This window comes from Prionailurus viverrinus, chromosome C2 (genome assembly GCF_022837055.1).
Source record: "Prionailurus viverrinus isolate Anna chromosome C2, UM_Priviv_1.0, whole genome shotgun sequence".
Classification (NCBI taxonomy): Eukaryota; Metazoa; Chordata; class Mammalia; order Carnivora; family Felidae; genus Prionailurus; species Prionailurus viverrinus.
The window spans coordinates 78,725,072-78,748,402 of NC_062569.1; the positions used below are offsets into that span (position 1 = coordinate 78,725,072).

A 23,331-nucleotide genomic window follows, 5' to 3' on the forward strand; every position below is an offset into this window, starting at 1 on the left:
CCATCCTGAGAATAAGGAATTCCCTACTAATATGAGATGAAGAGATGGGCTGACCTATAGATGGACACTTTGGTACAAAAGAAAAATGTACCTTTCCTCTGGGCAATTGTAGCTTTGCACAAGGGGATGGGTTGACAAGGGGAGTTCTGGCAGAGTTTTAGTCCCCATTTTCTCCCTTGGCCAGGCATCTTTGTGCAACACTCAAATTGGTTATACAGATAGCCCTGGGTCTGGGAGCCATGAAGAACATTACCTTAAGATTCTTGTTAGTGGCTGAGGGTGCCTGGGTGGCTCTGTCAGTGTCCAACTCTTGATTTCAGCTAAGGTCATGATCTCACGGTTCATGGGTTTGAGCCTCATGTTGGGCTCTGTGCTGACAGTGTGGAGGCCTGCTTGGGATTCTCTCTCTTTCCCTCTCTCTCTCTGCCCCTCCTCCACCCATGCTCTCTCTCTCTCTCTCTCTCTTTCTCAGATAAACTCTTTAAAAAGTTTTAAAAAGATTATTAGCGGCTGACAAGAAGATGTGATCATTTCATCGTGTGTAATCACATTTGCAGGATTTAATATTTGCTTCCAATCCAGTAAGTCCCAATGAGAGTAGGGAATCTATTTTTAAAACTCACTCCATATGTTAGTGCCTATTACAGTACCTGGCATGTAGTAAGCACTCAATATTTGTTCAGTTATTTTTTCTTTTAAAGTTTTATTTGAGAGAGACAGACAGATGGAGGGAGGGAAGGAGAGAACCCCAAGCAGGCTCCACACTGTCAGCGCAGAGCCCAATATAGGGCTTGATCTCACAAACTGAGATCATGACCTGAGCCAAGATCAAAAGTTGGATGCTTAACTGACTGAGTCACCCAGGCGCCCCTGTGCAGTCCTCTTCGTAACTGTGGCTTCAATACTTTGGGAAGAGCAAAGAGTTTACCTCATAACTCAGACCTGACCACGGTCCAAAAGTTTCTCTGTGGCAAACATGGGACCCCTTATAGAGAAGAGTGAAGAAGATGGGCAGTCATGTCAAAATCAGAATGCTGAGTATAATAGCCATGGTTACAAATTCTGGGCCAGAGTCCACAACTGCTTCTGGAAACCATCTCCTTTAAATAGGGTAGCTATGGAAATGACTGGACCTTTCCTTATCATTGTTCTTTCCAATCCCTCTCTTCTCTCTTCCTCCACTCTTTTTCCTGTACCAAGAGTCAGTGTGAAAACCAACCTGATTCAGGTATTTTTTTTTTTAGCTCAAAACTTTTCACTGGTTTAACTGTGTAGGGAAAAAGACAAAATCCTGCCATAACTTACAAAGCCCTGTGTGATTTGGCCTCTCCTTACCTCTGCAAGCTCACCTCTCTGTTCTCTCTCCCTTCTCTTCTCTAGCCAATGCCCTCTCACTCCCTTCATGCCGGAGCAGCTCAGGGCCTTCATGCATGCTGTCTCCTCTGCGCAAAATACGTGTTCCCCTTACCTTAACTGTCACATACTTGCTCCTTCCCTTCCTTCAGTTCTCGGCTTAAATGGATTTCTGAATGCATGATGTAACGAGGGTCTCCCCACCTGCGCAGTAACTCAGCCTCCTAGCAGCCCATTCTGTCATAGTCCGTATCTCATTCTGTCCCATTCTATACGTCTGTATGAGGTGATTAGCATCTATCCCAACATGATGGACTGGTTCCATGAAGGTCTGTTTGGCTCACTGGTATATTCTCAGCATTAGTCAGGGGTTTGGCATATAACTCAAATTCTAGCGTTTATTGAATACACGAAAGCATACTTTTTAAGCATCAGAGAGACACGTGAGCATGGGATGGGACAAGGCAACATGTGGAAGTAAAGGCAGACATGAGAGGGCATCTCTGGCATTGCAGCCAGGGCTCGTGGCCACTCAGGTCCTACAAGCAGCTCAGGAGCAGTTCATGAGCCTGGAGCAGTCTGGGTCATCGGTGATGGTATCTCAGCAGCAAAAGTGAGCGTCCACTGGTTCCTGCTGTTCCTGAATGCTCTTCATTTCTCAGCAACACTTTTTGTTTCTCTTGTTAAATGTCCATCAAGAGGAAGTCTTTTCATTTTTAAAAATCGTTCTTATGAAAAGTTAATAACAGTTCATTACAGAAAAATTAAATAGGACACTAAAAGTTTCTATTAGCCCATTTATCTAGGAAAATAACAGTAACGGCTTGATAATATACATGTGCATACAGAAGTGATCTTTCTGTAAACTGAGGGAGTTGTAGATTTTATTTTGTGGCCACAATTAAGTAATCCATAACTTTTGTGTAACTCCGTAAGCTGTTGCAATAACCCTTTATGTTTTTAGGTCTGAACCTGTTTCGGTGTTTCACTATTACAAATAATACAAAGCTGGAATGACTGGCTGAAAATAAATAGGGATCTAAAAAGAGAGTAATTCATCTCCACAAAACTTAAAATATGGATCTACACATTTAAAATTGGTAATGTGTTACAAAACCATTTCATGGTACATTTATAGTACTACTATTCTAAAATATCTGTGGTACTAATTTTTAAAGTCTAATTGTCAAAATTAGCGAACTTATTGTCAACCGAATTGTTTTCGAATTGTATACCTGTACTCCACTGGAGGATCTTAGACCTTCCATTGATAAGAAATGTCAAGTTTTGAACTTACAGCAAAGAGGTACACACGGCTATTTTTTTAAAGAATTTAGGTGTAAAAAAATGTCTAAGTCGCAGATGGTACGAGTAAATTATGGCAGCACAGTCCTCCTGCAAACAGTGTTAGAGATATAAGAGCAGTACAGATCTGTTGTACACAAAGGGATTTGTTTTCTTTACAACCTAAGGCAGCAGGGATGGTGGCAGTGTGCAAAAATTATGCAGTTTTGAGTTCACACACAGTGCCTATGTGTCCTGTTAACCCAGTCTTTTCAGATGTGACCCCAGCTTTTCACTTGGCTTTTCTCACATGGTTGTATTGTTGCAAGATGCCTGTTCCATGTCTAGCATCTCCCCTAAGATACAGACAGGAAGAAGGGGCAGAAATTAGAGCAAAAGTGTGTGTGCTCTGAAGTTACCCCTTTTTAAGGAGCTTTACTAGAAACTTCTCTTAACACATTTAGTTACCCCTCATTGACAAGACTGTGTCACACTGTGTCATCCTTACTGGTAGTGGAGGACAGACAATGTAGTTTTTTTTTTTTTTTTTTTTTTTTTTTCTGTTCATAAGAAGAATGACTAGAGTGGTAGGTAACTAGCAGTCTCTATGCATAATTTTGGAAAAGATGGCTTAGGAAGACTTCTGGGAATTTCAGCTCCCCAAATAACCAAAAGAAAATGGGTGGGGGGATATAAAAAAGAGAAAAAAAGAGGTTCTCTGTGGAAAGACCGGTTGGTCTGGCTATTAAAAGACAGGCCAAAAGAGGCCCAAATTGATGGGCAACCTTTACTGTCATGGTAAGGAAATACCAAGAGAAATAATAAGATTGTTAACCATACTGTCTGCCCTTCAACCCTGTGTTCAAACTTCAGACAGTTCCAAGACAACTGCCCCTAGAGGGAAGCCAGTGACCCCAAATTAGGCCACCTCCTCCACTGGGAACATTTGGGAACAGAGGCTTTATGTGCAAGTAACAGACGCGCGGCTATGGAAGGTGGGGTCTAGTGTGGGGTGTGGTTGAGACACAAATGTTTCAGGAACAGCAAGTCACAAGTACCCTTGCAGGAGTCTACAGGCTAACAGAGAGAACAGGCCTGAAAACACTGAATAGGTAATACAAATAGGGAAGAGACAATACTATCTCTGCCCCATCCTCTCCTTTTCTCCCCACACAGAAAAGAACCTTTAGCTGCCTATCACAGTTCATCCTAGTTTGACTAAATGATGTTTAGCTACCTATAGAAAGCATCTAGCTGACCCCATTCTGCTCTTTGTATTTGACTTCACCATTCCTTCTATAACAAAGTCTACGAGTGGTTATTTGGCTCCAACCACTACAGAAACAAGCTTGGAAAGTTGCAGGGGAAAAACTGGCCTGGGCTGCTGCCAAACCAATGAGTCTGCCATCTCCTCCCTTGAGAACACTGGTTGTCCTGGTCATGTTCTTAAAGTCATCCTCACTGAAGAGTCTTCTTAAAGAAAACTTTATTTTAGTAAGACAAAGAAGCTCAGTATGACAAAGATGTGTATGGTACTATTCCAGGTATTAGTTCCCAGTGAGGAAGGTGAGTAGAGTGCTCTCTTCGGGGGACTCTTTGGCTTGGAGCTCTGACCAGTCATTGCCCCAAAGTTCAATGCCTATGACATATTGCTGTAGCTGGAGCTAACTCTGCATGGAAACTTTCTGAAAGAAACACAAAGAGGATTCTGCTACCTGCACTGAAGACAGTGAAGATTAATTATGGAAGGGCTAGCTATAATACCAATTTAAATAAGGTTACAGCCAGCAAGCAAATAGTCCTCATTCTAGTGTGTGTGTGTGTGTGTGTGTGTGTGTGTGTGTGTGTGTGTGTGTGTGTACATTAAAAAAAAAAAACACTGATTATATGAGTTTTACCTTGAATGATCACAGTCATTGCCCTAGACATCTCAGGTGATTCAGAGCACCTGTAGTAATTGAATTTCCTCAAGAAGATACTAAATCACTTGTTTGGCTATATACCAAGTTATCTAATTAGCCTAGAGGCTGCAGATACAGAATAATACATAGCCCAACTGCTGGAGATACATACTTTATTCTATAACAATTGAGGGATGGTAAATCATGGTACTGAATAAAAAACCAGGCAAAGTCTAGAAGCTGGATAGCCTACACAAAGGCTACGTTTAAAAGGGATGATAAATGGAAGGCTCTCCTGCAGTTAAGAGAGAAAATATATGTGGGGATAGGGCATATTAGACTTACCAAATCTCTATCAGCTGGAACAGGGCTGATTGTACCTAGTCATTTAACTGGACCCATGAGAGGGAAGATCTATTCCCCAACCCCTGACATTCCCGGCTCCTGCCATCCTAAGGCATAGTCCCAACCCTATATAAATATGCTTTCTCTGAGTCTGAGATAAAGGGACTAGGCACCAGCATTTGTAACATCAAGGATGCTCATAAAAGTCCTATATTATAACATCCATATTAAGTACCAAAAATTGGGACTCTAGGTTTTGTCAATAACTGTAGGTCTACTCCCAATTCTCCCACTTACTGGATATGAGGACCCCATGTATACCCATGACTGCCTGAGGAATATAGAGGGAGATGCTATTTGGAACTAAGTAGACCACCACTGGGAGCCACTAAATGGTTCCCCCCAATCCCTGCTGGGCTCAGGAACAGAACTTACTATATAATTTCCAAAGTTCAGATTGATAGGGCTACTTCAGAGATCAGTGATAGAGCTATAGATGACCAGCTATGCAACAGTAATGCTGAAGAAATGGTAACCATAAGATATATGGTGGTCTATATCCACATGTCCTTAAGATTATATTTTAGCTGGGGAGGGAGAAGGGGCATGTATTATTAAACAGGGAAAATGCCTACATCCCAGACCACTGCCCAAACACTTGGGATTCAATAAAATACGTCCATAAGTAAATGGTTAAACTGAGCGGACTTCCATGTGGTCCTAGTTCTCCATACCATTTAGTAAAGTAGGGAATTTATAATAAGGAAGTTTCTTATTTGTGAAAGCAATATTTCTATTTTAAGGGACGAGTTATGTGAAAATAATGAATGATGGCATCATGTTGGTCTGGAGATCAATGTGCTGGTCCACACAAAAGTCATGAGCTAAGGGGTGGATTGTGGCGGGTCATGACTTTTTTTTAAGTATTGTAACTTAAGAAATCCCCTGGTTGGAAAGCCCCGTGTTATATACAAAGCACCCTTTCCCCAACCATTATTTGTACCTCTGAACTATAAAGTTCCTGCATCCTATGGTATAGTTTGAAAGTCTGTACTCAAAACATGAACTTTAGATTCAGCAACAAGGTAGCTAGAACATCATCTTCTATGAACTGATAAAGAAAAACACAGACTCAGGAGACTCAGTGTCCCTCTGACCTGGTGGGACACCCATCCTGCACTCGTGCCATAAGTCCATAGATTTTGGGCACATCTTAGGGAAGGAAAAGAAAGGCACTGGGGAGCAGCATGTGCTCTACTGCCTTAAGGCATTCTCTGCTCTAACTAGTTGCGTTATAGCCTTTATCTGAGATGAGCTAATGCTTGCTACCATGAAGATTAAAATCTGGCATTTATCCTGACCCACAACTTACAGGGGTCATGGGCTCCACTGCAAGCAAGCCTTACCACCTTCAGGGGATCCTGACGCTCATCAAATGACCGTCAAGTATCTTTAAAGGACTCTACAAATAGCTCTCAGAGTTTGTTGATTCCTACCTCAAGCCTAGCCTACACAGATTGCTACACATCCTAATTGTCAACCCCAGTGAGAGTGTTCAAAATAAAGTATCTCACCAAATTCCCAACAATCTCTTGACATCTGGAAAGCCTGCCAGTTTCCTTCCCAAATTTAGTGTATTTCCATCTCCAATCCCCTTCAAAATATATCTAAAGATAACTATAAAAGATTCAGCTCTACCCAGAAAGAATGTATTCTGATTCATCAGCAATGGGTTGAGATGGGGTACTTTCTCCATGAGAATCCTGCCTATCTTAAGGGATCAACATGACATTGGAGTCAATCAGGGGGGAAAAAGATGATATAACCTACTTTTTGTGGGGGAGAGAGAGGTGGTTAAAATTCATCAAGTGCTTAGAACTTGCCGATAAAAATTTGGGGCATTCCACATGCTATCCCAGACAGAAACTGTCCTAGGGATAAATGTGTAAGCCATCTATGTTTCCTAAATTTGGTGTGTCCAGACTGGTTAAAGCTAAGGGTAAAATTAAACCTCCTAGAAAGTGCCATAAACTGCAAAATGGAGCCTGCACTAGGCACATCTCTGCATTTTGGAAGGCTCTGCATTTGTGGGAAGCATTCCTCGGAACCCACCAGAAATATCAGAGCCTTTAGGAGTGGTTAAAAGTTGTAAATATGCAAGTTTTCATATTGAAAGTTTTGTACCCAAACCATCTTGTGTGTCCCATGTCTGGGTGAAGTTGTCAGCTAAAGATAAAAGTTTTTTTTAAGGATATAAGTACCCATAGATTCTTAATGTTTTGAAAAACCACAGTATTTTGAAAAAATACTGTGTATTAATAATGTATTTTCCAGATTTCCCTTCTGGTAAAGGTTTGGTTCAGGTTGTTCACATCAGTCCTACAGCTGAATACAACTAAAAAGGCTGGATAAAATATATTTAAATAATCTTTTCAAAGGCATCAAAGAGATTATAAAATAGCAAGGAATCATCAGGCTGAAAGTAAAGAGAAGTCAAGGATCTAGAGAAGGGCTGAAGCCACTTTTGTCCTGATAGCACTAGCTAATCCCAGAAAACTAGAACCTCCCATTTTATGGCCTTTCAGGGTAAAGAAGAGGACTAACTCTAGATCCATACAAGTTGGGGGACCTGACAGGAGGCCTTCCCCTACAACAACCTGGGTTCCAGGATCTCAGAATGAAGGGAGCAAGAATTGGAATAATCTAAAGAGAATTAAAACATGGTAAATATCCCTTGCATTGTCCAGGATATATCAAACTCTGAACAGGCGATCCCAGATTGATGGCGCCCTCAGGTGCCTGGCAGAAGCAAATGCAAATACTCTTTGGGGTAAAGTACCTTCTTTATAGGCCTCACAGTTAGTTATTCCTGCAAAATAACACGTCAAGTGCAATGACTAGCACAGAGTCAAAGATACCCAGCACATAAGAAAATTAGAATCAGGGAATAAAACCACCATAAAGAGATAATCAAAAACTGTCGGTGTAGGCCCCAGCATCTCTGTTTTAATGGGCCATCCAAGTCATTCTGATACATGCTAAAGCTTGAGAATTACTGCTTTATACTTTAATTCACATAAATATGCATCCTACACACAAAAATGTGTACATGTGTTAGGTCTAGGGGAGGGCCCAAGAATTTGCATTTCTAACAAGTTCCCAGATGATGCTCATGCCAGACCATGCTTTGAGGAACATGGGTATAAAAAAAAGGAATTACTCTGCAGGTCACAATAGTGATTACCTGTGGGGATAAGGGCTGTAACTTGGAACCAACATGTGGAAGGCTGGCAGTCTTTTCTTTCTTGACCTCAGTGGTGGTTACACAGTGCCATCATTAAATTATATGCTTATATTTTAATACATAATGAGATCAGTGGTCCCTTTTCCATTCCCTTTTCCATTCGGTCATATAAGTCAAATACTACTGCACTGGTCCTGCCCACCATCATCCACCACCCTCATTTATAACCAACTACCAAAGTAGAAAGTGTAAAAGGTTGTGAAGTTCCAAGACATAATTTCCTTTGCGTTAGTTCCTAATGTAATTAGCTCACAAAATAGCTTTAAAACTCAAGACAAGAAAAGTTTAGTCTAAGTTTCTAAAAACCCTGTTAAAAAGTTGCTTAAAACCCAGAGATAGGATACTGTTTATAGTCTTAACTCTTTGTCCCCAGCGTAAAAATACCTGCAAAAATAAGCAACAGCTATCTTAAAATTTTGCCAAGAAAACATTCCCAATGTAAAAAGGTACTTTAATTTTTTCTCCCAAGTTAAAAGAAAGGAGGGGAAATCCTAACTTTTACCAGTCTGAACTTTCTACTCCAAAGAGACAAAGCTGCTTGCTTCTCTCCCAACTGCAAAATGAAAATAAAATACCTAGTACTGGCTGCAGTAACAGTAAAATCCTACACTCTTCATTAATCCTTACCTATGGGGAAAAGCAATATTCATCAACTGGCCATAAATCTGTGAACACTTTAAGAGAAAATTTAGAAAGTCTCTTTGTGGGAAGGGGAACAACGAAAAAAGGCTGAAAAGCACCATATTAAATTGATCAGTGCAGATTGTACTTTTAAGTTCCCACTCATAAACCCTCAAACAGCGTTAGTGAAATCTGGGATGGGGACACAAGTTTCTTATATTTTTTTTTTTTTTTTTTTAATTTTTTTTTTTCAAAAGTTTCTTATATTTATACAAAACACTTTTTCTGGAGGCCACATTCTTCCATAAACATCAACAAAGAGTTAATATTTGCCATGTCTGCTTCTAAACCAACATATCCTATGACACAAACGCTGGCTATTACTCTGTGAGGAAACCATTGTAACAATTACCACTGGTTCTGACTCTGGCAGCTAGTCAGTAGCTGCCTATGCCTTGTGATGTCCTAGACAGATATCTGAACAACCAAATGGTTTCCACAGCCAGGTCTGGGCGTAATAATTTATCTTTGGCAAAAACATACGCGGTTGGGTTTTGTTATGCCCATAAGCACCATGAGTGTGGTCACAAACACCTTCAACACCCAGACATACCTTCCCATATATGTGGTAGGAACTGACTGCAGTGCTTTGCTTAGCTCCCACTACACCTTTGACCATTGCAGACCTGAATTCTTATGCCCCTCACAGCTTCTTCTTTCTTTACAACATCACAATATGACTGTGTAAGATGCCTAATCATTATTTGTATCAACTATAGGCAATGTAGCAAGACGGTGTTGGTCGCTTAGCAAGGATCATTCCTGGATCCTGAAGGTTAGATCCAGACGACCTGGCTTGTGAAAGGCAGTTTTTGTCTAGAATTTCAGACTAATGTAATTGGGGATATAAGAGCCTTATAAAGCTCCTCCATCCTGGGCAGGCAGAACCTGAGTATCACCAGCCTAAACACCTGTCTTAGGAGGAGTTGGAGAGACCTGAGAAGCCACATTCATCAAACACTCCAGTCCAATGCCCTCTGTGTCCATTAGGTACAAGGTTATTCTTCACCAAGCTTCAAGCCAAGTCTTTTGTGAGATCATTTCAATTTAGAAAGTAATACTTAAAAAAAAAAAAAGGCATAGCCATAGTTTCGGAGTAGAGCTGATCCTAGCAGAGGAATGCTCCCTTTCCTACTCATTGTTGACAATGCCTTAAATACTGAACTGGCCCTTCAAAAGTACATCCTCATTCAATTCTTTTGAGTAGAAAACTCCAGATTATCATAATGTAGCTGAGCTGGTTATATTAAATTCTTTCACTTATCTTGAGTATAAGTATTATGGTAATGCAAATATAGCATCCATTTATTATGGGCTACAAGCTATACTAGATTACCAGCACTACGGACATTTTAGACCATGGTCAAAATTAACGTTAAGAAAACATCTACAGAGCTTCTGCATTATTATACCTTTCAGCACAATCTGAGTACTCTCTCTCCTTGCTCACAGTTTGTTGTAGCCTTTGTGAGAATATCAGATTCATATGCAGATGAGCACCACTTATGAGCTGTATGAAGTCATGCAGCTCATCCAGTAGGTGCAGAGAGGACTTCAGTGATTACTCTCAGGTTAGGTTAAAGATTTCACCCCATCTACAGTTATATACAATACTCTCTTATAACCACTTGACTTGAAAAACCAATCACAAGCCCACAAAGCGTCCCACTCTTTCAAGAAAGCCAGAATCCCTGCCAACAACACACTCAACCCAAGTTGTGGGTACACCTATTGATTGTCCTGCTCCCCTATGAGTCCTCTGGATTACAAGGATTGGTCTGGAGGATTGTGGAATCTTCCAGTCATTTGTAAATCTCACTGTGCTTCATGTGAGTTAATAATGTTCATGTTGTCACCTTTAAACCAAAGTTCTTTTACATACCATTCATTGGTTTTATTCTCAATTGGTTAATAATAAATGGAACTGATAAAACTTTTCAGCCTCTATTTCTTCTATGTGGCAAGTAGTATCTAAGTAATTTTCCTTTTTGAAACTGAAAGTATTCAGGTATTTCATGTAGAGAAGTGGAGGTCTTCCTGCAAGTTGGTTTTGCAGCATTTCTGCCATTACCGGGTTATCTGTATTACATGAAGTTTACATGAAATATCTGACCATACTCATCAGTGTAATTCACACTTTCTGTTTACTTGCAGTGAGTACAAAACATAACTTGATCATTTTTTGAATCTTCTTCCTTAGCATGTCTTTGTCTAGCTTTCTGTACATCTCTATTTGGTATACAACCTAAAATCAGTGTTATTTGAAAGTCTTTTTCTTTTCCCCACAGATACACAGCTCCCACTACTATATACCCTCCTGAAAGTTGAAATCTTTACCTCTTCTTTGTCTTTGATCATTTTCAGTGGTTAAAAGAACTCTGGAAACAGACCACATGGGCTTAAGTCATCATTTGTTCATTGTGATCTTGAACACATTACCAAACCTCTTTGTTCCTCTTTTCCTAATACGTAATATGTGGATAATAATACCTAAAGTCATAGGATTGTTATGAAGTTTCTACATGTGATGACACAATATGTTTATAGATGTAAACCTCTATGACAACGCTTGACACATGATAAACACTGTACATCGCAGCTATTATCATATCTACAGCCATATAAACCCCACAGCTGTTGAGGTTACACATGCTCCTAGTCTTACGATTTCTGTGCTGTGTTTATTATGTCTTATGGTTTCTGTGCTGTTTTTATTATACTAATCAAACTATTGACATATTAAGATATCCTATATACAGCCTACAAGTTTATCTAGTGGCCATAAATATTTCTCTTGGATACTCAAAGGAGTAACTGAGCAAATGACAGAGCCTTCACCATTACACAAAATATAGAGCATGGCTTTGAGGTTCCCTACCATACTCATTAGTGCTGGCTGTAGGGGTCACACACTCTCCTGGGCTCCCATGATATCTGAAATAAAAACCACAAGATGAGATGTACCACCAATGGCAACGTAAATCAGGTATGTTCCCAGACAGTTGATAGCAAGATTATACACACATGTATACATATACATACACATTTACCCAGAGGTGGTTAACATTCTTGATAAAAGCCTATTCAGCCTTCTTCCTGCTCCTCCACAAAAGGGCATAAAGATTTTTTTTTTATAGTGTCACTAAAAAATCTATGGGAGATACTCACCTGCTGGAAGTAAAGTTCAAATCTGGTGCTAGCTGAATGTTGAGTAGAGTTATAAAGAAAAATAGTATGTGTGAATCTACCTCTTCAGCTAGAGTTTATTTAGGTTATCAGATAATTTGTTGTCAACAGACAAAATAATGACAGAGACTAAACTAATTTTGTTTATTCTCTATTTTAGGGAAGATTTCACAAAAACCCTTCTGCCTTAGTAAGAAACAGATGTTTACCCATATGGCTTTTTACTATCTCAAGAACCATTTTTGTTCAGATTCAACATGCATAAGCATTTCACTAATTCGTCTTCTACCTAGGATGTAGAAATCTAGAAAGAAGGGAGCGCTTGGGTGGCTTAGTCAGTTAAGCATCCAACTCTTGAATTTGGCTCAGGTCATGATCTTAGGGTCATGGGATTGATGGGATCCATGCTGGGTGTGGAGCCTGCTTAAGATTCTCTCGCTCTCTCTCTCTGCCCTTCCCACTGCTCTCATGCATAGGCATGCACATTCTCTCTAAAATAAATCCAGAAAGAACATCATTCTTACCTAAACACCTAGAAAAACTATAGAAAAGCTTTTCTTGAACCTGTTGGGAAGCTGAAGTTAGGGTGACCAACTGGACTTTTCCTGGTTTTAGTACTGTAAGTCCTATTCTTGGAAAACTCTCAGTACCACACAAATTGGGATGATGTGACACCCTAGCAAGTGTTGCAGACAAAGCAAGTAGCCTGAGAGCCAAGAAAAGACTGGCCTCACCAAAGAGAGATAGGATGTGAGCACTGAAGAAGAGATATCAACTACTATACAGGGTGGTAAGAATTCAGCTAAAATTGTTAACACATTGCTAAAGGCCAAGTGAGGACAAGCAATAATGTTTAGAAACCCCTCAGACAAAAAGGAGCTTGTTTGCATTTCCACTTACAGCCTCTTGTCACTGGATGCTGATGAGAAAAACTGGGGACAAGGCAGGAGACCATATACAGCCTCCCTTGGAGGTGAAGGCCTTGCTGGAGCAGAGTAAGCTCCCACTATGGGAAGGACAAAAGTCCTGCCATACCCTTCCTATGAATGATAGCTGCAAGCCGCTGGGAAAGGGGAAGCAAACTGTTGTCTCCTGGGCTCAGGTAGAGGACCCTTGATATTGGGTAAGGGCAAGAGTAAGAGAAGACAAAGAGCTTCTATACCTGGATAAGGAGGGATAGGAAATGGTCTTGGGCTCAAGATCTCATGTCAATACAATTACAGGAATCAGGAGACTCTTAAGACTCATCAAAGATGTAGGGGTGCCTGGGTGGCTCAGTTGGTTGTGCGTCCAACTTGGGCTCAGGTCATGATCTCGCAGTTTGTGGGTTCAAACCCTGCGTCGGACTCTGTGCTGACAACTCGGAGCCTGGAGCCTGCTTCAGATTCTGTGTCTCCCTCTCTCTCTGCCCCTCCCCCGCTTGTGCTCTGTCTCTCTCTGTCTCTCAAAAATGAATAAATGTACAAAAAAAGACTCATCAAAGATGCAAAGTAGAATTCTGTCTGCCATGGGGAGACTGAGGAGTTGAGAAAGCCCCACCTGCAAGGCCTAAACATATAAGACTTGCCTAAGAGAGGCTGGACCAGGATGATTGGTCCTCTGGCTCCCACTACCAAGCTATCAAGCAGCAGGTTACAAGAAGGCAGAAAGGCAAAAGCATGGAGGCAGGCCTTTTTTTTTTTTGCAGGTTAAAAGGAAGGCTAGAAGCTGAGAGTGGAAAAGGAATGTTGAGAAACTCCCTTTAGCCTTCCATCCCACATCTTAAGTATAAGGTAACACTAGAGGAAATTGAAACCAATGTTGCACTGAAGGTACAACAAGAAAACCCAAACCCAGGTCAACCACTGACTGATTCAACACCCCACATGACTGATTGAGCAGAAGAAGAAACATACTTACTTGAGTCATCACTATCTTAATTTCTACTGTTCTATACAAGATGTCTACCATTGGATAGAAAATTATGAGACACATAAGGAAAACAACCCATTGTCAAGAGAGAAGAGTCAACAGAATAAGGCTCAGAGATAACCTAAGTGTTGGAACTATGAGAGGGATTTGACATAACTTTAATATATTAATCATATATATTGAAGAGTCTAGTGGATAAAGTAGATAACAGGAATGATCATACAGAAAATTTCAGTAGAGATAAAAACTATGTATGTCAAATGGTAATGCTAATAGAAAACACAGTAACAGAGATGAAAAATACCTTCAAAAGCCCATCAGTACACTTGATACAACATGAACTTGGAAAACATGAACTTGAAGCTGTGTAATAGAAATTACCCAAACTAAAATACAAAGAGAAAAAAGTGTGAAGAAAACACAAAAGAGTGTTCAAGTGTTGTAGGGTAATACCAAACAGTCTAATAAAAGTATATTTGGAATTCCAGGAGAGAGAGAGAGCAGAAGAAACATTTGAAGAAAGAATGGCTGAATCTTCCAAAAATAATAAAATATACCAAACCACAGATACAAAAAGCTCACTGAGTCCCAAGTAGGATAAATACCAAAAAATACACACCCCGATACATTTTTTTCAAACTGCTGAAAAGTCAAGAGAAAATCTTGAAGGTAGCCAGAGAAAAAGACACATTACAGAGAAACAAAGAATTACAGCTGGCTTAGAAACTATGCAACTCAGAATATAGTGGAGTTAATACCTGTAAAACATTAATGAAAAATACTGTTAGTCCAGAATACTGTGCCCAGGGAAAATATCTTTCAGATACGATGGAAAAATAGACTTTAAAAGGCAGACAGAACAACAAAACAAACAAACAAAAAAACAACAAGAAAATTTATTATCAATAGACCTGCACTAAAATAAAGGTCAAAACAACCTTCTCCAGGGGCACCTGGATGGCTCAGTCTGTTAAGCCTCCAACTCTTGATTTTGGCTCAGGTCATGATCTCATAGTTCATGGGTTTAAGCCTCTCATCACAGTGGAGAGCCTGCTTGGGATTCTCTCTCCTCTCTGTCCCTTCCCCACACCCCTCCCCTGCTTCTAAGCTCTCTCAAAATAAACTTAAAAAAAAAAAAAAAAGAAAGAAAACAAAACAAAAAAAACCTCCAACAGAAAGAATATGATACCAAACAGAACTTGCATCTACACAGATGAAGATCTCCAGAAATAGTTAAAATTAAAGTAAAATATAAAAGATACATTTTATCATATTTTTAATTGTTCCAAAAGATAATTGGTAGCCTAAAGCAGTGGTTCTCAACCTCAGGCAATTTTGCCTCTCAGGAGACATTGGGCAATGCTGAGACTTTTTTTTTTTATATAAATTTTTTTTTAATGTTTATTTATTTTTGAGACAGAGAGAGACAGAGCATGAATGGGGGAGAGCCAGAGAGAGAGGGAGACACAGAATCCGAAGCAGGCTCCAGGCTCTGAGCTGTCGGCACAGAGCCCGACGTGGGGCTCAAACTCACAGACCGCGAGATCATGACCTGAGCCGAAGTCGGACGCTTAACCGACTGAGCCACCCAGGCGCCCAAGACATTTTTGATTGTTACAATGGGGGTGGGGGTAGGGACGGGGATGTAGTGCTACTACTGGCATCTAGGGGGTATAGAGGCCAGGAATGTTGCTAGACATCCTACATCCTTAAAAGGTGTCCTCAAAATGTCAACAGTACCAGACTGAGAGACTGTTGTAGCCTGACTGATAAAAAGACATAAAGTACCAGTGCGTGAAATGAAAAAGGGGCCATCACTATAGGTCTTGAACATTAAAAGAATACTACAGTATCACAAACAACCATATGCCCCCAAACTTGGCTGAAATAGACCAATTCTTTATAAGACACAAATGACTAAGACTCACAAGTACATCGTCTGAATAGTCCTATGTCTATGAAAGATATTGAATTTGTAGTTAAAACACTTCCACCAGGGAAGCCTACAGGCCAAGATGCCCCTCTGCCAAAAGTGAAGATCAGGACAAGACCAAGCTAGCTCTCGGTGTACATCTATTGGACATATGTCTTGTTAGGTGTCAGGAGAAACACTTGCGCTTCAACCTACTGGAAACTGCAGAAAGTCCAGAATTCCAAGTTATTTCCTCCAAGAAACCAGTCCTCCCCTCTCCCACCAACTCCCACACTAGGACCACTTTTCAGAAAACTAGAGGCTCTAGGAGCACAGGGTCAGGACTAGTATCCAACACACACTGAGTTAGAACTAACCTCTTCACTTACCACATTGCTTTCAAGAGACATTCAAAACACTGGATTAAGATATTGGAGTCCACCCATTGTATTTTCCGTAACTAAAGGAGGATGCCCAAGTGAGAGCCTGCATATGCAGATAATTTTCTGCTCCTTTTTATATTTCAGATCAATGCATCAGGCAATTTCATCACTAAAGCTAATTACTTTTTAAGGTAGCATGGCTGACAAAAAGGAGTCAGGTGCTGCTGTAATCCCATAATTTGTAGCAATATAATAATTTAGAGCAAAGATTGGTGAGGTGAGCTTCCCTTGCTTATTTCTTCCTTCCCTTCTTTGCATACTCTATCATTTATTTTGCAAAACTAGACAAATAGCCAAATCAGTAGAAACAGCTGCCAGCATCTGAATTGGTTCCAGGGGCAAGAACTGACACAAGTTTGAGACTCTCCTGTACAAGTGATGGTAATTCTGCAGTTCTAGACCACACAGGGGTACTTTCTGGAAGAGGAAGGGCAATGTGAGTTTTTTGGGGAGAGGCAGTTTTTCTGAACATTTTAAGTTCCTAAGTTTCATAAAGTTTGCAGTACTCTGAAATCTTTAGAACAGTGCTCTCCAAAAGAAATATGTGAACGTGTAGTTCAAAATTTTCTAGTAGTTATATTAAAGAGTAAAAATAGGTGAATTTTAATATATTTTATTTAACCCAATATATCCAAAATATCATTTCAATATGCCGTCATAATAAAAATAGAAAATTTTATATTAAAAAGTGAGACATTGAAATCTGGTGTGCATTTTACACTTATAGCACATCTTATTTTATTTTTATTTATTTTTTTAAGTTTATTCATTTTGAGAGGGAGAGTGTGAGCAGGGGAGGGGGAGGGGGAGAGGGAGGGAGGGAGGGAGGGGGGGAGAGAGAGAAAGAGAGAGAGAGAGAGAGAGAGAGAATCCTAAGCAAGCTCCATGCTGTCAGTGCAGAGCCCTATGTGGGGCACGAACCCACAAACTGTGAGATCATGACCTGAGCCAAAATCAAGAGTCGGATGCTTAACAAACTGAGCCACCCTGGTGCCCCTATTTTCTTTTCTTTTTAAGATGCCTACTAACATCTATTTTTAAAGTTTTTATTTAAATTCCAGTTAGTTAATATACAGTGTAGTATTAGTTTTGGGTGTACAATCTCATGATTCCACACTCCATACATCACCTAGTACTCATCATAAGTGCACTCCTTACTCTCCTTCATCTGTGTCACCCATCTGCCCACCCACATCCCCTCTGGTGACCATCACCTTGTTCTCTAAGTCTAGAGTTAAGAGTCTGTTTCTTGTTTTGCCTCTCTTTTTCCCCCCTTTGCTCATTTGTTTTGTTTTTTAAATTTCACATGTAAGTGAAATCATGATTTTGTCTTTCTCTGACTTTGGTTTAACATAACACTGTCTAGCTCCATCCATGTTGCTGCAAATGGCAAAATTTCATTCTTTTTTATGGTTAATGTTCCATTATATATATATGCCATATCTTCTTTATCCATTCATCAGTCGATGGACACCTGGGCTGTTTCCATAATTTAGCTACTGTAGATAATGCTGTTGTAAACATCGGGATGCAGGTATCCCTCTGAATTAATATTTTTGTATTCTTTGGGTAAATACTTACTAGTGCAATTGCTGGATCATAGGGAAATTCTATTTTTAACTTTGTAAGGAACCTCCATACCGTTTTCCAGAGTGGCTGCACCAGTTTGCCTCCCCAGCAGCAGTGAGAGAAGCTTCCCCTTCCCCACATCCTCGCCAACACCTGTTGTTTCTTGTGTGTTGTTGATTTTAGCCATTCTGACAGGTGTGAGGTGATACCTCATTGTAGTTTTGATGTGCATTTCCCTGATGATGAATAAAGCGCATCTTGCTGTAGACGCCTCATTTTGAGTGCACGATAACCACTTGCAGGTTGTGGCTACAGTATCGGACAGCACAGCTGTCCAGCCTCTCAGCTTCCTTCTGGAAGCCTCTTAGTTCTTCCACATGGTGTCAAACAAGGCAGCCTCCTCTCTCTGCCCTCCCTGCCCCCTACACCTGCACCAGCACTTCTGGGGCATCTGTGAAAGTAGTCCCAGAACACCCATTAATAGAGCTGATTTTCTCACCTGCCTCTATCCTTAGGCAAGGAGCCAAACATTGTTGCCTTCAAAAGTGTGGCACTTACACATTCTGCATATTCTCCGAAGGCCCTGAAATATAATGAGGGGTGGGGGTGAGCACTGGATCAGAAAGATCTCATGATTCCAACAACTGTGAGTTCAGGCAATAGAATCATCCCCCCCTCTGTCTCTTGATGCTCTTAGTAGCTACTGAGAGGTCTAGAGAAGACTCCCTTGTAACTATTTTTATATAATTGAATTTTATCAAAGAAGGCCTTCAGGAAAAGATGAGAGTTGGGACCAGTAACAGGTTCATAATTTGCTGGGTCCAGTGGAAAAGGGAAAATATGGAGCCCTCTGTTCAAAAATTAAGAATTTTTCATTGTTGAGGGCGGAGCATTAAAACAAGCAGGAGGCCCCCTTTCTGAGCGTGGAGCCCTGCGCCACTGCACAGGTTGGACCTCCGTGAAGCTGGGGCTAGGTGGGGCGTAGGTCTCTGGAAGAAGCAAGGAAGTGGTGAGATTACCTGGACGATCCTTGAGGAATGGAACCTTAAAGGACGCTCCAAAATCAAGTCTACTAGAATTCACTGAGGAAGAGGTTTTGAAGCCAGTGAGAACCATTTGGGAGGAAAGCAGTGAGGGGAAGAAGCAGGTGGGTAAGGCACTTGCCTTTGCTGATGAGACCACGGATTATCCCGGGTATTCATAGGGTCAAGCTTCTGTGGCCCCAAGTTGGGTAACGACAGACTGACACCCGCAACGGTGACTTGCAGGCCTGGGCAGGAGTGACTCCGAGGCTACTTCATAGTCAACTTTCCTCCTCTCCAAGCCACACACAGGCGCTGCCGGCGAGGAACCTCCGGGAGCTCCGGCGGGGGGAACGGGTGCAAGCTGCGGCCAGGCTTCCGGCCGCTGAACCTGCATGGGGCGACCGGGTCACGGCCCTGGGAGCGGACTTGGCTCACCCTCGCCCAGCAGCGGCCCCTCCCGCGCCCGCACTCCCGCCGCTCCCCCACTGGGGGACGCACGCCTCCAGGTGCAGGAGACTGGGGCAGGCAACGGCCGGCCGGACACCCGCACCCGAGACCCACCAGGGCGGATCGCGAACCCGAACCCTGTCTCCTGTCGCAAGGGGCGGCCACTGCCCCCCGTCTGGCCTAGCCGCGGCCGCCGAGTCGCAGGGGCCTCGGTACCCCAGTCTCAGAGGCCCCTCTACCCGCAACTGGCGGCCGGCGGTGGCAACGGTTCAGGGCGTCTAACAGCCTCCGCTCAACCGAAACCCGGGGCTGGCGTCGCGCATTGGCCCGAGGGTGGTTTCCCGGGAAACAGGCCCCGCCCCCGGCCGCGCGCCCGGCCAAGCCGTTGTGGGTGCTGCAGGCCGGCTGGCGGATTCCAGGGTGGCTTGTGCCTGGGCCCGCTTTGGGGTCCCCGTCCATCCTTCGTTCTCCGTCTTGCTGCAGTGCGTGATCTGGCGCTGGGCACACGGCGTGGTGTCATCCTCATTTTGGATAAACAAGAAAAAGATTTGCTAGCTCTGGCGGCTTGCGGGCCAACACCCATAGCTTGGGCTCCAGTGGGCCAACGAGCGAGGAACGGCCAAGACCTCCAGGGGGCGCCCTCTCCACGAACAACCGCCGGGCTCTCCGGGAGCTTGGCAACTCTCTTGAGCTGTTTTTTCCGGCTCCCAATTTACTTAACCTCCCAGCCCAGTGAAGATCTCATATCTCCTATCGCAGATTTCTTACGCAACTAAACGTTAAATAACTTACTTTATTTAAAAATAATATTAACAAAGTATAAGATTCCTGTTAATGCAACATCTGTGCTAATTTAGTTCTAAATTGAAAGGAAAGTCAAATCTCCCACGCAGTTTACCTCTTGTTCACCTTTGCAGTAACTGCGATTGAAACCTGTTTCAAAACAAGCATGTAGTTGGAGATACTATTATAAAAGTATCTTCTTTCCAAATAAGTGGCTATAAAAGTTTGAATTAGATCTAAAACGTTTCCTATTTACACCGATTAAATCATGCAACAGTGAAACGTGTATCTTACCTACCTACATTATCCTGTGAATATCTTACCTACCTGTTTTTCCTGATGCTATTTTACACAATCACACAGATCTTTAAATCTAATCATCATAATCAATGTCAGTATATATTCAAATCTATCTTTAAGCCTATGTTATTTAACTTACGCAAAGATGGACATTTTGAAAGGTGTTGGTAAATGGGGTTAACAATATGAATTTGTTGATAAATAGCATTGTAATTTCCTTCATTTTAGGGAGATTGATTTTATTTTCTTGCAGTTTAAGAAGGACTTACACTTTCAAAGGTATTTGAAATATATGTCAATTTCACCGTAGTTACACTTTTTACTTCCTTGATGGAAACAAAGCATTCCCTAGTCATTTCAAATAGTGAACATATTCAAATAGTGAATATTTTAAAAACATTTTTCTTTATAGACCTATATGATCTCTGTGTGCAGGCTAAAACATCCAAACTTTACTTGTTAATGTAAGATTTACAAATATCATTTACGGAAATTCATATTACTGGATTCTATGAGGCTCATTAGTTATGATTTTTCAAGTCTTGGTTACTTAGTGTTGTTGAAGAATAATGCAACCGATTGATGGTACACATTACTACCCCAAAGCAGCTCACACTCCAATAATGGTATCGCAATAGGGTTTTTAAAATTGTTTTCTTGAAATAATGTGTGCATCAAACATGAACAACCCCACTATATCCATTGTCAGTAGTTATCAAGGGGAAAAACACTCTATCAGATTTTTAAAAATTAAGTTTTGGATTTTGAGATAATTGTACATTCATGAGCATTTATAAGAAATAATACAGAGAGATCTGTGCCCTTTACCCAGTTTTTCCCAAAGGTAACATTTTACAAAACTATACTACAATATTAAGACATGGATAGTGAGATTGATACAGTCAAGATTACAGAACATTCTATTGCCAGAAGAACCTCACGTTGCCCCTTAGTATATACCCACTTTCTACCTTTCCCCACCCCATCCTTAATCCATGATAATTATTCATCTGTTCTCTATTTCTATCATCTTGAAATTCTCATTTCAGGTTTGTAACATAAGTGGAAGCACTCAGTAAGTAACCTTTAAAACTGGCATTTTTCTACTCTGCGTAATTCTCTGAAGATTCATTCCAGTTGTTTCCTACATCAGTAGCTTGTGTCTTTTTGTTGCTCAGTAGTATTTCATGATGGATATGCCACCGTTGAACTATTCACCCATTGAAGGAATCTGGGCAGATTCCAGTTTTTGGCTTTTATGAATGAAACTGCTGTAGACTTTTGTGAATAGGTTCATGTGTGATCACAAATCTTCATTTCGCTGGGATAAATGCCCAGAGATGTAATTTGCTGGATTGCATGGCAGTTGCATGTTCAGTTTTTCAGGAACTGCTCAACTGGTTCCTAGTGGCCGTACCACTTTTTATGCCCATCAGCAAGTAAGGAGTGAACCGATCTCTCCAAATCCTCATCAGCATTTGGTGTTGTCACTATTTTTTATTTTAGTTATTCTGATAGGTATGTACTGATATCTCATTGTGGTTCTAATTTGCATTTCCCAGTTGACTGATGATGTTGAACATCTTTTCATGTGCTGATTTTCAATCTACATATCTGCTTCGGTGAAATGTCTCTTCATTGAGCGACGTTTTTTCCGGGCTCCCAATTTACTTACCTCCCAGCTGGTAACTATTGGATTGTGTGGGGTTTTTAACTGTTTTGTACTGCCACACCCTGCTTTACTGTGTTATAATTGACAAATAAAATTGTAAGATAAAGTGTACAGTGTGATGATTTAATATATGTTTACACTGTGAAAGATTCCCCCCCCTCCAGTTAGCACATTCATCACATACTTACCTTTTGTGTGTGTGAGAACATCTAAGTTCTGCTCTCTTAGCAAATGTCAGTGATACAACATACAACACAGTGTTATCAACTAGAGATACATGTTATACATGAGATTCTCAGACCTTATATGTACTTGGAGTTTGTATCCTTTTACTGAACTCTCCCTGTTTTACTGTGTTGGTGTTTGTTTATACATTCTAAATACTAGCTCTTTGCCAGGTATGTGCTTTGTAAATATTTTCTCCCATTCTGTAGCTTGTCTTTTCCTCTTCTTAACAGCCTTCCAGAGAGCAAAGGTTTTTAACTTCGTTAATGTCCAATTTATCAATTTTTCCTTTTATGGTGATGTTTTGTGTTAAGTCTAAGAACTTTTTGCCCAGTCTAGATCTTGAAGATTTTCTCCTATTTTTTTCTAAAAGTCTTATGGTTTCATTTAAGTTTTTGACCCGTTTGAGTTTTATTTTTTGTTTAAGGTGTGAGTAGGCCAGGATTCATTTTTGTTTGTTTGTTTATGGATGTGAGATTACTCCAGCAGCAATTAAACTTCTATCATCTTTTTAAAAAAACTTGTTTAAAATGAAAAACTGTAAGTTTGGAAAAACTACAAAATTAGTCAAAAATTTGGAAATTAAATTTTATTAAGAATACAGTATGTTAGCTATGGAAGAAGCAATACTCCTTTTGCATTAAGTATGACCATAGAAAAAGAGGTATTTTCTTCAATAAAAATCAAGATATCTTCTGAGCCACTTACAAAGTATCCTATGTAAATAATCCAAAAGGAGGAGAATGTTCTTTCTAGCATTATTTATACTAATGAATCTATATATTCTTATTCTTATCCCCAAAGTGTAACATTTTAGGTATCTTCTCTGAATGCTATTTTATGCAGTAATCAAAAAGGGATGTATATGGAATTATTATAGCAACATGAGTCAGATAATCTATCATCTTTTAACCCCTTAAATGCTTAAATAGGTGAACAGCAAAGCTTCATTATCGTGCATTGTCATTCAGGATGCATTCATGCATAGTA

At 40.7% G+C, this 23,331-nt stretch overlaps 1 long non-coding RNA gene across 4 annotated transcripts; it reads right to left on the reverse strand.

The window, feature by feature from the left end:
- Window positions 1-1,733: 1,733 nt before the first annotated feature.
- Window positions 1,734-18,474, reverse strand: LOC125175036 (uncharacterized). 4 transcript variants are annotated; one of them, XR_007155645.1, is made up of 4 exons: window positions 18,389-18,474; window positions 11,747-11,802; window positions 5,319-5,470; window positions 1,734-4,833 (listed from the first exon to the last, which is right to left on the reverse strand). It is a non-coding gene; the product is annotated as an uncharacterized LOC125175036 (long non-coding RNA). The 4 variants fall into 4 exon arrangements; XR_007155642.1 differs by lacking the exon at window positions 5,319-5,470 and having other exon boundaries at window positions 1,734-2,993; XR_007155644.1 differs by lacking the exon at window positions 5,319-5,470.
- Between the last annotated feature and the right edge of the window lie 4,857 nt (window positions 18,475-23,331).